Below are 8,984 nucleotides of genomic sequence, written 5' to 3'. Positions count from 1 at the left end.
GACACGGGGGGTGGAGCCTATCCCAGCTGTCATAGGGCGAGAGGCGGGGTACACCCTGGATAGGTCGCCAGTCTGTCACAGGGCTAACACACAGGGACAGACAACCATTTGCACTCACATTCACACCCATGGGCAATTTAGATTTTTCAGTTAACCTATCCCCACAAAGTGCATGTCTTTGGACTGTGGGAGGAAGCCGGAGTACCCAGGGAGACATGAGGAGAACATGCAAACTCCACACAGAAAGACCCTGGCCTGATGGTGGAATTGAACTCAGGGCCTTCTTGCTGTGAGGCAACAGTGCTAACCAATGTGCCACCGTGCTGCATTTAGCATTATATTTAATTGTCATTATCTGACACACCTCTGTCTCGCTTGTTTCCTCTCTTTGTTTTCATTGTGATGCTTTCCAAGCTGTCATTACTTTTGTTACGCAGAATCATATGCAGTGTTGGTCAAGTTACTTGAAAAAAGTAATTAGTTACTAATTACGGATTATTTCTCTAAAAAGTAATCCCATTACTTTACTGATTACTTATTTTCAAAAGTAATTAGTTACTTCATTACTTAGTTACTTTTAAAAAACATGATACACAACCTGATTACTTTATAAAGCAATAGGCCTTTCAGCCCAATTCTATTTTTTTCTGCATGTTCCAGCATATAAAATATACACTCACTCTTTCAAATAGATGCAAGTAAAAAACAGCAAAAAATAAATAAAAGTAAAGATTCAGCAGCAGGATCTTCAGTGGATGCTAATGTTTGTGTCACTTTTTAATGGAACCAAAATTAAAGTTCACTAGCTGGGCTGACGTCCTCATTTTAGATTTGACAGCGTTTTAGTAGGTAAAAGTGAAAACTTTGACACGAATTGAGCTGCGGTTTGGGGAAGGCCTCGAAGGGGGCTGGCGATGGCTCCCGGGCCTGGCAGATCCCCATGCACTAAATAGAAATGAAGAAGTTAAAGAATTGAGAACAAGGAGGCAGGGAGGGTGGGGCACGTAAAGGAGAATGAACAGCTTACAGAACTGAGGGAACCTATATAGATGAGATCCGGAAGGAGCATGTTTGGAGGCGTGGTCCTGCTCCTGAAATTCCGATACATAATCTCCAATAATGGTGGTACTTACAAGCTTTAAATGCTGCATGGTCGTACTTTCTCCCACACTCCATATTATGCTTTGTTGATCTACACATGTCTGATGCTACCACAGACGTCAAATGTTCCTACGTCATTGTCACGAGACACTCTCACAAACAACATTACTTTTTTTGCTATAGTAATCCCTTACTTTACTCGTTACTTGAAAAAAGTAATCAGAGTGCCCATCCCTGATCATATGTGATACTTGCAATGGAAGAGAGTCAGCTACTGTCATTGCAAACTTTCTACATTGCCACTGCTGTAGTTGAAAGTTTGTCCAACCTCAGAGCCCCCCTCCCCCACTGGCCTGTGACCCTAAACAGTTGCCTGACTTGCCTGGTATCAAGCAGGGCCTACTTTTAATTTAAAATACAGAGCTACATCCAGGAAATAATTGGAATTAAAGGCAAGGTTATGTATAGATTTAACAAGATATAACACTTTAATTAGGAAGCTATTTGTCAGTACTGAGAACAACAAAGGTTGTTTCTGCCCTGCTTTAACTTCTTATGCTAGGGTTGGCTAACGATCTCTGGACTCTACCTTCAAAATACACAGATGTTGGCCATTACTGCATCAGGAATCCTGCTACCTACCTAATCAGCTGTGACTAAGCAGGAGATTACGCATACACTCATAAAATTGAACTTACACCCAGCTGCCACCATTAGATCTTTTCCAAAGAATCACTTCTCTGTCCAACAAATTGCCAACCACCCATATTAATAATAATACTTGTCTTCTGAGCTTCATTGGAAATAATAGATTGAGCCAACAAGATTTTAATCAGTTCAGGGTTATTTAGAAAGTTTTATCATGACCTCAACATGTACTATTGCATGGCAGTGAATAAGTTAAAAAAAATATAGTATTCTATGAGCAAATATCTGGATTTAATCTAAATAAAATTAAAGTAATATCACCAGTATTTCAAAACTATAGTGAGTAATGCCATCATCTGTTAAGAATTAACAGTGACGTTGTTTCTGAATAAAGACGACTTAAAGACTAGCTGGCTCTCCAGGTAAAAGGTTAATGTCTGTTTGTGTGTGGGACGGTAGGTGATGAGCACTTGCATCACAGTTTCCTTTTAATAGTATCTCTGCTAATTAGCAGGCTGCGGCTCTTAAACCTTGCACCAGTGCAGATGCACTTTAATTACCTCATCCTCGCTTTTATTCACACTGACAAGAGCTCTCATTAATCACTACACAAAAGCAAGGGCTTCATTTTTATTTCCCCAGACATCAGCAAGCCCGCTCAGCTCTCAGCCCACATAGTGCGATGGTGGGTGCTGCTGTCTGGGATTAGATCATTCAGATATGTCGAGTCTCCTTGCAAAGTTTCTACATCTTCACCCAGCTGCTACATTGTTTTTTAAATTCAGTAATTGAAGTGGTCCTGAAATAGAAACTTGGAACGTATTGCCCTTCACATTAGAATTTATGTTTTTCAATGTCAGTCATGCATTTAAAATTTCTGTCTAGGAACATAACCATCCAACCAGCCATGTCGACACAGCTGGAGGTAGACAGTCCTCTTTAAGATTCATTCAGAGTATGGGTTTATTTGGCAGGGACAGAGATCTGATGTAGGCCATTAGACGTTGACTGGGAAAACTGTCATTTTCTTTCCTCTATGAAAAAGATTTAAGAGGGAAAAGCCCACAAAAATGTTAGTCTTTGCAAGGATAACAGGAAGGAAGCTATAAGAATTTCTCTTCTTGGATTGAGATTCAGCTGAACTGAAGTCTTTTCTTTTTAAAAAGGTCACTGCGTTCTTCTTGTGTTCACTGAGAATTTACTGCATGAACATTCACAGAACAATTTAGGGAGTTCAGAGTGCTCTGTACATCACCAAATATGATTTTTTTTTAACCACAAAACCTCTGAAAACAGCAGATGATCACATTTATAACTAATACACTTTTTTGACAAAATGGGAATAAGCCCTATTCAGAAAACTTAGCAACGACAAAGTGAATAAGGGAAAAATCAGATATTTAAAGAACAGGTGTCTCAAGCAAGCCAACCAGTAAAGACAGTGCTTGTACTTGGCAAATCTTGGTTGTAAAAGGCTGTATTGCTAAAACAGCATATGTGTGTGGTTGGATAGCTTTGAAGTTATAATGTTCCAGTATTGGGTAGCATGGTGGAACAGTGGTTAGCACTCTTGTTTCTCTGTGTTAGCCCTGCGTCAGGTTGGCGCCCTGTGCAGGACGTATCCCGCCTCTTACCCTATGGTAGCTAAGGTTCCATTAACTCTGTTCTTTCTTTTAATTTATACAAATCTGTACCATATCTTTCTTTCCTGAATAAACCAAATTTTTACAGGCTCATATTTTGGCTTTGTCAGTATACAGTAAATGTAATATATACTCACCTGCCACTGTTAGGTGTTTGGACCCTCATTCTTGGCATGAAGATTGCCTTCTTTCTTTAGCAAATTTACCAATTGGGTCATCTTTTTTGGTTGACCATTTACTATGAAGATCTATAATTCGCCCATCACAACCACGAAGTTCAGTTTTCCCAGTTTGCCAAACTTGTTGGCCAGACAGACTGTACATGTGAACTAACAGGAGTTTAATGGGCTTAGAAATATCACTTTCCCTTTTTGTTTTTACCTTGATTCAAGGTTAGATGGATCCATAGATATTTGAATTACTGTTGCCTCCCTATCAATTTGAACCTCTTTTTTTCTGTAAAACCTGGAGATGGTTATGTGAGAAAATCCCAGTTGGTCAGAAAATTTCAGAGGATCCCCTCCTACCTTTTCATCTTTCTTCCCCAGTCCTGTTTGAAGTTCAGGAGGCTGTTTTTGTGGCTAATTGCACTGAAATGCTGACATGTAATTTCTGATTAGATATTTGTGTTAATGAGCATTTCAGCAAAGTCGTCAGTGCTTGTTGGGTAGAGAAAGGTTTGAATCTGCAGAAGTATTTTTGACATTTCGACTCTCCAGTGGCTGAGCCAACAAAGCTCTAATGAAAGCATATACATGGTGGATTTTGAGGCAAGAGATCTGATGTAAATTTGATTTGAAGAACTTCAAACAAGTCAAACTTTTAAATGAAAATCCCATACTTCAGCAAAATGTGTTTTTGAATATGCAGATTGTTATGTTTTTAATTAAAATAATCCTGGATTGCTTTACAAAAATATTATGTATTGTTGTTGGTTACAGTACAAAACAGTGCGTTGACTAGTTAACATTTACTCTCCCTTAAACAAATAAATGATTCTTTTATTTTATGCACTGAGAATGTCTTGCTAAATCCAGCTTGGAAAAAACATAACAGTTCAAGGCCAAATGTGGACAATGGCATCTGTTTTAAATCTACAAATATTTGGTCTGAGTCACAGTCTGCAATGTCTAAACAAAACACCTAGCATAATGAATGCAGAGTACTCCAGGTTCTTGAGCTTCATGCATTCATTTGAGACTGTCATGCCATTCTCCTTTCACATAGTGTCACAATGGAGTTATTCTGTATTGCTGAGGAAATCGAGGCTCAAATTGACCAAACTACTGAAGTTCTTATGCCATATGGTCTTTTCAATGAATCACTGCAACTGCATTTGTACAGATCTAACAACTATATCTGTCTACAAATTTGTTTTTCCCTTAAAACATAAAGTATTAGGAAACCTATCCATTAGGAAAGCTTGCTATTGCCTTTACACTGTATGCGGTTCAACAATAAAACCACACGATTAGTGTCTTTCCCCCCAAATTCTGACCTTGACCTTGAAATCTGCATCACATGACTGATTGTATTTTATCTCAGAACACTGATTACTATGAGTTCTTCTTAATATTTATCCATGCTGGAAACCGAAAAATCAACCATAATGATCATGATACTATTACACTGCCCAGAGCACATGTCATCTGTTATTATCTGTGGATCATACAAGACTGGGATTTTCTATTTCTCCTGGCATAATCAGCACCGTCTCCCGTCTTTACAGAGTTCAAGACATGCAGCAGGCAAAACAGTAACCAAATATTAGAAATTGCTTCTGGGTTCCAGCCTGACAATCTGACAGTGTGTTGTTGTTGTTTTTTAACAATTTGCACTGCAAGAAGTGTGTGCTACATCAGAGAAAAGTAGTTGAAATTGTTTCTCTCTTGGACAGCGTGTTTGTCTTTTCTTCTCCCAGCTGAATATTTTCATGCAAACATTCCACTGTTCAGTTTTTGGCCAGACAGATAATGTGTGGCTTTCCACTCATAGCAGCAAAGAATTCCCATAAATATAATAAAACTGAGGAATGCACCCACATCATGGATACCTTTGCCCCACTGAATATGTTTGCATGATATCACAATGCTTGATTAAAGCTAGCACAGTCTAATTGTACAAAGTGCTGTGATAGAGGGGAATGTTCTTGATGTTGAAACAAAAACTGCAAATCACTTTTCTAAACCCGTAAAACTCCTGTCAGTTCACATATTCAGGCTCTATAAACAACATGGTGGTTGTGGTGGGCGATTTGTGTGTCTTCATGCCAAGAAGATAGAAATTTTTTCTGCATATGCAACACTAGATTTTCTTTTTCTTCCATATTGCATGTTAAAGGATAAAGGCCTTAGAAATGCTCTCCAGAGGTTACAATCTCCCAGTGCTTCAAAAAAAGATCAGGTATGCAGTGAGTGAGTTTTTTCTCTTTGCGGTGAATGTAAGGGTGTAGAAGGAGCCTCAAAGCCATAAACCTCAGACTTAGTATTGGACAAGCCAGTGGACTCCAGAGGCCAAATGGCATATTTTGTAGTAATTCGTGAAGAAAATGGAGGCAACACGGTCTCCTTTAAGAGGTAGGATAAAAACGTGTATGGCAGCCAAGCGCTCGATTGTTGCGCTCTCTAAGTGGGCACTGGTAAAGGAAAAGGATCAGACCTAAATTATTTAGTCCAAGACCAACATAAATAATTGAATCTCCTAACAAGATAAATGAAGCCAACAAAATATAAAACAATCTAGTTTAGAATTAACATCTTTATGTGCCATCGTTATGTCTCTGTTCTATCAAATAGTGAATTTCTTTCTGTTGGATTTAACAAAAAAAATAAAACTAGCTTAAGTGATCTATCTATCTATCTGGGTGGAGTTTCTCCTTCACACCTGCTGTGTGTTAACTCATTGACCCGTGGTATTTAAGCACTGGCTGGTGCTTAACTCTCTGCCCTCCATCTGGACTCTGTGAACAACGTCAGAGGCAAAGACAATTTTCATGTAGAAAATTCATCAAATAAAGAAAACAAATGTTAAGGAAAGTGTGGTGATTAGGTCAAGTACATGATAACATAAAGTATACTGACCGTGGTTCATGAAGAGCAGTAATATTGAGCTATCCATCTGACTGGCTAAAGTGGGTTTTATAGTCCTCCAATTGTGTCCGTTCACTTACACCTTTTGGGAAAAATGTGCATACGTGCAAAAGAAAAAGGATTAAAAGCACAGACAGAGGCTGCAGTTGACACTTTTCATTATTTTATTGTGTCCTGTAACTTCACTCTCCTTTCCGTCTTGCGGAGCAACAGCAACACAACCAAGAGTGGCCCATGGATGGTTGGAGCACATGCTTTGCACCTTGCCTTCATCTGACAACAGAGCTAACTGCAGGCAGACTTCAGTGTCTCTAAAAAGTTTTTGTGTTTTTTCAGTCTGTATACCTGCTTTCTTGACTGTTCTTCAGTTGCCCAGCCAAAATCAGAGTGATTGCACTGTTTTCTGGGACTCCTGTTGCTTCAAGGAGTGTCACGGACACTTCCAGTTACACTTACCTGGGCCATCCAGCCAGTCACTGCTCCTGCAAAGAAAAACACTGCAATACTACAACAACAGGGAACTCATCAGAGGCTGGATCCACTGAATCGCACTATTCAATCAGTGAATTTGAAATTGCCACAACCCTCTGTCTCTAAAACCCCAGTTCAGCCCAATGTAATGGAAACCTGGTTTTGTTCCCTAGCTGCCTCCCTGTGTGTGCAACCCCTGTGTATACACGTGAGCTGGGTTACTGCAGGGGTTTTCTGTCGAAGTGGCCTTTATTGTTCAGTCATACACCCCGTGGCTTCTCTAACGACTACTCAAAGATTTCTCATGTTGTGGGTTTGCTTAATGATCGAGCTCTTCAGTGAGCTGAGTCTTATTTAATTAGCAGCTCAAATGAGTCATCTACATAAGTTTGTAAGGCGTTTACGAGAATGTTTGATCAGCTAGATGGTTTTTTAATTTATATCAGAGAAATACTGTCACTGAGTTCTCAATTGAATTGTGTCTGGGACAAAGGCACTAAAAATGGCTTTCCATCATTCCTTAAATAATCAGCTTAAAGATGAACTAGCTTTATAGGATGAGCCAGCATCTCTGAAAGACTTAAGATCTCTAACCATAAGAACCGATAGTCAGCTCTGTGGCACAACCTGAGAAAAAAACTTCAAATCCAGGATTCCTCAGGTGAAGTTTAGAGTTCAGCACTTCAAGCTCCTCATCTGAACATCCAGAGGAATTGATGCAGCTTGGTCGGCCTAAACTCACACCAGAGGAATGGCAGTGAAAGATCGAGGCTAAACTTTGTATTTAGTGCAGTCAGCCGGTGTCAGTGGTCACAAAACTTATGCCCACCAGTAAAAGTGGGGTTACTGGTGGGCAGGTCAGAGTTAAACTCACCTCCCCCAGTGTTGCTACCTACCACCGTATGTTTCAGTCAAGAAGATTTGACTTTCCAAGCCCTTGTTGATTCCACTGGAGAACTAATCCTGCTTGATGACCAATTGTGGCTCCATCCATCCATCCATCCATCCATCCATCCATCCATCCATCCATCCATCCATCCATCCATCCATCCATCTTCTTCTCCGGTGGGTGCTGGGTTTTTGGAAGACCACATTTAATACACCTTTATAGTATCATGTGGTGTCTGTTTGGATTAACTCACTCAGCTGCAGCCCTCCAAGCTTTGGTAAATGACTTTTTTAAGGATTTTCTGAACATCTTTGTGTTTCTTGATGACATTCTAGAAAAAACTAGAATGCCATGTCATTAAGGCTTTGCAAAAGTTACTGGAAAAGAGACTGTATGTGAATGCAAAGAGATGTGAATTTCACACTTCTTTAGTATCATTTTTGAGTTATATTCTCAAGAGTGGGCAGGTGAAAATAGACCCGAAGAAAGTCAAATCCATGACCAAAGGGCCCACTCCAACCACTTGGAAACAATTACAGCACTTTATGGGCTTTGCCAATTTCTATTGCCAATTCATCAAAAACTATAACCAGGTAGCAGCACTTCTAACTCAGCTCACTTCTACCTCCAGAGCCTTTGCTTCATCTCCAGAAACTGAATGCGCTGATCAGTTTCTCTTATTTCATGGACAGACTCAGTTGTCATTGACAGGTTCTTAAAAGTAATGCATTTCTTAGCCTTGCCTAAACTTCCCACAGTTACCATAACAAACCAACAGTCAGTTCAACATGTTTTCAGGTTGGATGGAATTCACTCAGACATTATTTCTGTCAAATGACAAAGATTCATCTCTCAGGTTTGGAGGGCTTTCTGTGATGCACTATGATTCAAAGTTAGTTTAGTTTCTGGTTTTCATCTACAATCCAGTGGCAAGACACAGATCAAATCAGCCAGTGAGTAAATCAGGAGGATTTGCTGATTGGCTTGGGGCTGCCTTGCATTGTGTTGTTTCTTCCAACCCACCTATGTGAAGCTCACAACTGCCCCTGACTGAGTATGCCCATAATCTACTGATCTCAACAGCTAATGGATTATCTCCTTTTGAGGTATCTTTAGGTTACCAGCCACCACTGTTCCTGGCTC

Source organism: Oreochromis niloticus, linkage group LG6 (assembly GCF_001858045.2).
Source record: "Oreochromis niloticus isolate F11D_XX linkage group LG6, O_niloticus_UMD_NMBU, whole genome shotgun sequence".
Classification (NCBI taxonomy): Eukaryota; Metazoa; Chordata; class Actinopteri; order Cichliformes; family Cichlidae; genus Oreochromis; species Oreochromis niloticus.
The sequence above is the reverse complement of the archived record's forward strand: the minus strand, read 5'-3'. Positions refer to the sequence as shown.